Below are 7,099 nucleotides of genomic sequence, written 5' to 3' on the forward strand. Positions count from 1 at the left end.
CATTCCTGTGATTCATGGCCATTGTGGTTGTCTGCCTTCAGTCAAGACACTCCGAAAGTTTTTCTGCCGACCACTTGGTCCTAAGCACCTGTGACTCAAGATAAGAACAACTAGAAAAACAGGAAAGAATTTGTCAGCATAGTTAGCAGAAAAATCAGCATATGTACATTATTTGATTTAATGCATGAGTTAAAAGAGGTTAGTTATTAAATTTTTAACTCTGTAGTCAGATACACCTTCTGAATGCCGTGTGACTAAGTACACCAAAGGCTTAGAAAACTTTCTATTCTTTGATTCAGTAATTCTTATTCTAAAACAGTAACCTCAAATAACTGAGTCAAACAGAAATGAAAATACAAGGCAGTTTCTTATTTTGTTTAAAAAAGCTATTAAAATATAATTTAAAATATTGGATACAAAAATAGAGTGTACTTTGAATTATATTTAATATTTTATAATAAAGGCACTTATAAGTGATTAAAAACAAGGCACAAATCTTTATTTATAATTGGAACCCAATTTTGTAAAAATGCATATGCATAATGAATAGAAATACACCAAAAAGTTAACAGTTGTTATATGTTATTTATAGAATTATGGATAATGTTTTTCTTCTATATCCATTTAGGCATTTTTCATGATTTTTAATATAGAATTATGGATAATGTTTTTCTTCTATATCCATTTAGGCATTTTTCATGATTTTTAACATAAGATTCTGTTACTCTTATAATTGGGAAAATAGTCATTTATAAGAGGAATCTGAGGCTCATATAAATTTATTTGACAAGTAAACTTTCCATCATCACACTGATGATGTTTTCATGTTTTTTCCTAAATTCTTAATGTTTTTCCTAGATTAACACTTTTGTTTTGGTTACTTCCTCTCATCAAAACTAGATTTAATGCTTTAAAATGTTTTAGATAATTTCAATGGTGATAAGGAGAACTAAACACGTGTTACTTATTCCAGGAACAGCTATAGATTTAACAATATTAAAAATGCCTTTGCTTTCAACTAAATGTTGAAGAAGAGAAAGAAAGTTCTCTGGTGGGCAGGTTGCTTATGAACAAACACAGGTCAAGTCACATCAGAACATAATGAAACAATTAAATGTATATACTGAGCTTGGCATTGTTGAGAATGTGAACAAAAGTTTGCAACTGCATTTTCTTGTCTCCTTTCATTTGTACTCATTGTCACAAATCATAGAGAAAACTAACTTGGAACTCCAAAGGAAGGGACTTCCCTGGTGGTTCAGTGGTAAAGAATCTGCCTGTCAATGCAGGAGACACAAGAGACGCAGGTTCAATCCCTGAGCCAGGAAGATCCCCTGGAGGAGGAAATGGCAACCCACTCCAGTGTTCTTGCCTGAAACGTCCCATGGACAGAGGAGCCTGGTGGGCTACAGTCCATGGGATCACAAAGAGTCAGACGTGACTGAGCACCGAACAAAAGGAAGAGTGTTGAAATGTTACCCCGTTGGGAAGAAGGCTCTGAGGTGCTCATCGGTCCTTTCCGTTGAATGACGGAGTTCCCCCAGTTACCTTCCTGAATATATTTTAGCTGAATGTAATGAGCTCCTCCTTCTTATTAATAAATTATTCCCTTAAAATAAGACTCTTTGCATGAAGATACTAGATTCTGGAATTAGAACATTGAGTGGAATATCAGTGCATCATGAGTCAGATCATGGGACTGACATGTCAATCAATGATGTTTTCCTGGAGAAAATGATGGTTCCCCCTCCCCCACACACCCCGCCCCCATCTCCCAGCCCCCGTTAACAAGGCAGACTCATGGTAGCATAAGTGGAAGTCAGATTTTGCGAGATTATTTTAGGTTTCCTCCGCTTTTCCTCTCCTGCATCTTCACTGCTGTTTTCAGATTTCTCCTTCTTTTAAAGCCCTGCTCATCATTTTCATGTTCATCCTTCTGGGTTTGTGAGTCTGTCCTTGGTATCAAATGACCTACAGAGAAGTACTTGCCCAGGAGGTACACTCCCCTTCCGCTGGCATTCTCTGACTATGTCTGTCTCATCAGAATTTTACTAAAATGCAGTTTACCACATAATATAATTGAGTAACCATGTGATTCCACTGTGAATCAATAAGCACATTGTGGCCAGAACACAGGACAAAAATATCACTACTGTGTTGATACAGCGGATTCTTCCAACCCTTTTCGTACAGTTTTACCAGTGGATGAGAAAAAGGACTAGTTAGAGCAGTGGGAGTGGTGCTTCTAGGTGAATATTCCTTCACAGCGTCTCTCCCCCTTCTGCCCCCCCAAAAATTATTTATTTTTAAATCCAAAGTCTGAAAAAAGGCAATTGAGAAATCAGGAAAATTGAGAAAGTTACTATCATTCTGCTGCAGGAATTAAAGCATAATAATCACCCAACATCACTAATTACTGTAAGGTATAGTTCGGGCTGAGGCAGAAAAGAAGGAGAGACGACTTCAATGGAAGTAGGCAACCTTTATTCAGGCAAGGAGGGGCAACAGTCGGCCTAAGGACCAGGCTGAGCCCCAAGAGAGATCAGGGAGGCTCCATATTTATAGGGAGGTTTGTGGAAGCGATAAGGGAAACGTTAACCAGGCGGGATGTTTTGAGTATTCTTTAGTTGAGATGGCATTTGTAGCTGGGCAGGGGGTGATAAGTCTTCTGGGTGGGTGGAGGGGGTGGAAGGTTTCTGGACAGGGGATGATAAGTCCCAGAGAGATGCAACCGGCCTGGAGCATCAGGGCAGGACTAAAGTTCGGTTTTGTTTCCTCCGAAGTTAGATGATTCAGCGAGGGGCCTTTGAGACTGTTGTTCTCTATTCTAGGCCCAAAGACTCCTTCAGTTATCAGGAAGTGCAAATCAAAACCTCCAATGAGATAGCACCTTACAGCTGTCAGAATGGCTATCCTCAAAAAGTCTAGAGAAATTCTGCAGAGAAGAAACCAGAGGTTACCAGCGGGGAGAGGAGAGAGGAAGGGCGAGGCAGGGAAGAGGAGTAAGAGGTACAAAATATGCGCCTTTTATGCATAAAATAAATCAGATGCGAGGATATATTGTACCACACAGGGAAAATAGCCAAAATGCTATAATAACTTTAAATGAAATACAGTCTACAACAATCACTGAATCACTATGTTGTATGCCTAAAACAAATATAATGCTGCAGATAAACTACACATTAATTTAAAAAATAAACAAAATATAATTTAATTTAAAAATAAAGCATAATGATCAATGCAGAGAGGTTACCGGTTCAGAGGGATCCACTCAGGTCAGGAAGAAAGTGGGGACCAACCAGGAAGTGTGACGTGCAGAGTCGGAGGTTACGTCTGCATTTCTGACACCAGAACTACTGGGAGAAGCACAGTCATGATCTGATCAGTCCGTCTTGATGGGAGCTTTCCCCGCGTGTGTGTTCACGGCCCCCTTTGCTGTCAACAGTGAGTCATTCTTGCAAGTAAAGGAAGCAGTCATTAGTTTATATGCATAAGATACTTTATACAAACCCTGTGAGAGATGTTCCAGGAAATAACAAATTATAGAAAAACAAGTCCTTAACCTGGAGGTTTTGACACGATTCTGCCTAACGCCTCTATTTGTACTGGGAGACCCGAATGCGCACTTATCCCACTACCGCCCAGTCGTGTCCCTGGAGCGTTTTCCAGTGTCTGGCTGTTGTCTGTAGTCAACAATAGTGGTGGTTTAGTTGCTCAGTCGTGTCTAACCCTTACTACCCCAGGGACTGTAGCCTGCCAGGCTCCTCTGTCCATGGGACTTTCCAGGCAAGAAAACTGGAGTGGGTTGCAATCTCCTTCTCCAAGGAATCTTCTTGACCTGGGGATCGAGCCCAGGGCTCCTGCACAGAGGGCGGTCCTGTGCATCGCGGGTAGATTCCTTGCTGATTCAGCCACCGGGTCATCCGCTATAGCCTACAGTACTTAGTATACACTAAAATACCTAACATTTGTAGTTATTAAGCAAGTTTTAGGTACCTGAACTAATGAGTAAATAGCACTAAGAATGCTGAAAATATTTTAAGGATGACTTATAGCCTTATACTTTTCCTAAAAATTCCCAGGAATTTCAGTTTCCCGTTCCCGTGTGTTGAAGACCAAGGAAACCATACAGGGAGTGTTTGCCCAGGCACGTCTGTGTTATCCAGTTACAACCGCTGCAAGGGGAGGGGGCGCCGGCTGGATAAGGAAGTCATTGAACGCAAGAGATTATCATACAGCAACACACCTTGGCAGTTTGCTTTATGGGTGTTGGCTGGGTTCGAAATAACTGGAGTACACCCTCAAGAATCAACACAAGAGGTATTTTTATAACAATTATCTCTTTCTCTCAGCAGTGACTTTGAAAACCACATAAAATCACGGATTCTGCCAAAGAATGTTCAAGCTACCGTATAATTGCACTCCTTTCACGCGCGACTAAGGTTATGCTCAATATCCTTCACGTTAGGCTTCAGCAGTATGCGAACTGAGTCATTCCAGATGGAGTAGCTGGGTTTAAAAAGCAGAGGAGCCAGAGATCAAATTGCCAACATCTGTTGGCTCATAGAGAGAGCAAGGGAATTCCAGAAACAACATCTACTTCTGCTTCACTGACTGTGCCAAAGCCTTTGACTGTGGATCACAACAAACTGTGGAAAACACTTAAGGAGATGGGAATACCAGACCAACTTACCTGTCTCCTGAGAAACGTGTATGTGGATCACGAAGCAACAGTTAGAATCTTACATGTAACAATGGACTGGTTCAAAACTGGGAAAGAAGTTAAGCAAGGCTGTATATTGTCACCCTGCTTATTTAACTTATATGCAGAGTGCCGTGTGCTTAGTCATTCAGTCACGTCCAACTCTTTGTGACCCCATGGGCTGTAGCCCGCCAGGCTCCTCTGTCCATGGGACTCTCCAGGCAAGAACACTGGAGTGGGGTGCCATGCCCTCCTCCAGGGGACCTTCCCCACCCAGGGATGGAAGTCAGGTCTCCCACACCGCAGGCGGATTCTTTACCGTCTGAGCCCCCAGGGGAGCCCTACGTACAGAGCACGTCATGCAAAGCCCTGGCCTGGATGAGGCACAAGCTGGAACCAAGACTGCCGGGAGAAACAGCAACAAACTCAGACATACAAATAAACCACCCTTGTGGCAGGAAGTGAAGAGGAACTAAACGGCCTCTTGATGAGGGTGAGAGAAGAGAGTGGAAAAGCTGGCTTGACACTCAACATCCAAAAAACTAAAATCATGGCATCCAGTCCCATCACTTCATGGCAAATAAAAGGGGGAAAAGTGGAAGCAGTGACAGATTTCATTTTCTTGGGCTCCAAAGTCCAAAGTCCAAATTCCAGATGGTGACTGCAGCCATGAAATTAAAACACACCTCCTCCTTGGAAGGAAAACTATGACAAACCTAGACAGTGTATTAAAAAGCAGGGACATCACTTTGCCAGAAAATGCCCGAATAGTCAGAGCTATGGTCTTTCCAGTAGTCATGTACAGACGTGAGAGTTGGGCCATAAAGAACGCTGAGCACTGAAGAACTGATGTTTTTGAACTGTGGTGTTGGAGAAGACTCTCGAGAGTCCTTGGACCACAAGGAGATCAAACCAGTCAATCCTAAAGGAAATTAACCTTGAGTATCCATTGGAACGACTGATGCTGAAGCTCCAATACTTTGGCCACCTGATGTGAAGGGCCAACTCATTGGAAAAGACCCTGATTCTTGGAAAGACTGAAGGCAGGAGGAAAAGAGGGCAGCAGAATATGAGATGGTTGGATAACATCACTCAGTGGATGTGAACCTGAGCCAACGCCAGCGGGTAGTGAAGGACAAGGGAACCTGGCGCGCTGCAGTCCGTGGGGTCACAGAGAGTCAGACAGAACTTAGTGACTAGACAACAACAACGGAAAATAGTACGTGTTTTAAATGTGATGGTGACCATTGCTTGGGCTTCTCTCTGCCCACTGGTTCCAATTTGTGAATTGCCCTAGTTTCCTTTTTTTGGTTTTAATCCAGTCCTCATGAGAGGGAAAGGTATGGCACTCACCGCGTTGAGCAAAGGAGGCTATTCAGCAGAGATGGATACAATCTTCAGAGACATAGACCACACACTTGGCGGATCTTTATGAAGCAACTTTAGAAACACCATGTTATGCCAGCACACAATTCCATCATTTAGGATTTAGAGACGGCGGAGGGAAAGGAAGAATATTAATCAGTCTCAGCATCAGCTACAGACTCGAGGACTGTGATGACATTCTTGTCTTAGTTTTTCCCTGAGGTGACTGTCCACCACCTTGAAGCGGGGGAGGTCTCAACCATGGTGATACTGCCCCCAAGTGGTCAAAAGTTAGTGCTTCAGGATTGAAAAAGAGAAACCTTTTAACTGTGCCTCTCCAAAGCTCAAAGCTGACTCATCGGAAAAGCCCCTGATGCTGGGAAAGATTGAACGTGGGAGGAGAAGGGGACGACAGAGGATGAGATGGCTGGATGGCATCACCGACTCGATGGACATGAGTTTGAGTAAACTCCGGGAGCTGGTGATGGATGGAGGCCTGGCGTGCTACGATTCTTGGGGTCGCAGAGAGTCGGACATGGCTGACCGACTGAACAACAAAAAGCTCGGCCCAGTCTGACAAAAATCTTATTTCGTAGTATTTGATTACATGGGAGTAGAGAGAATTGAGAATAAAACATCTATCAGTTCAGTTCAGTTCAGTTCAGTTGCTCAGTCGTGTCCGACTCTTTGCAACCCCATGGGCCACAGCACGCCAGGCCTCCCTGTCCATCACCAGCTCCCGGAGTTACTCAAACTCATGTCCATCGAGTCGGTGATGCCATCCAGCCATCTCATCCTCTGCCGTCCTCTTAAAGGCTCCTTACAGGGATCCCTGGGTGATGACGAATAAAAGGATGAGGATCACTGCTCTCGACGGACTGGACTTATACTTCCCTTATCAGTATTTTCATTGTTTTACAAAAAACGATTCCATGGAATCTAAAGACATCGAACCTGGAGATCTATATTGAGAGGGCACGGACAGATGTGAAGCAGCACAAGAGGCGGACCGTATTGGACACAAGCCTT

This window comes from Odocoileus virginianus, chromosome 10 (assembly GCF_023699985.2).
Source record: "Odocoileus virginianus isolate 20LAN1187 ecotype Illinois chromosome 10, Ovbor_1.2, whole genome shotgun sequence".
Lineage (NCBI taxonomy): Eukaryota > Metazoa > Chordata > Mammalia > Artiodactyla > Cervidae > Odocoileus > Odocoileus virginianus.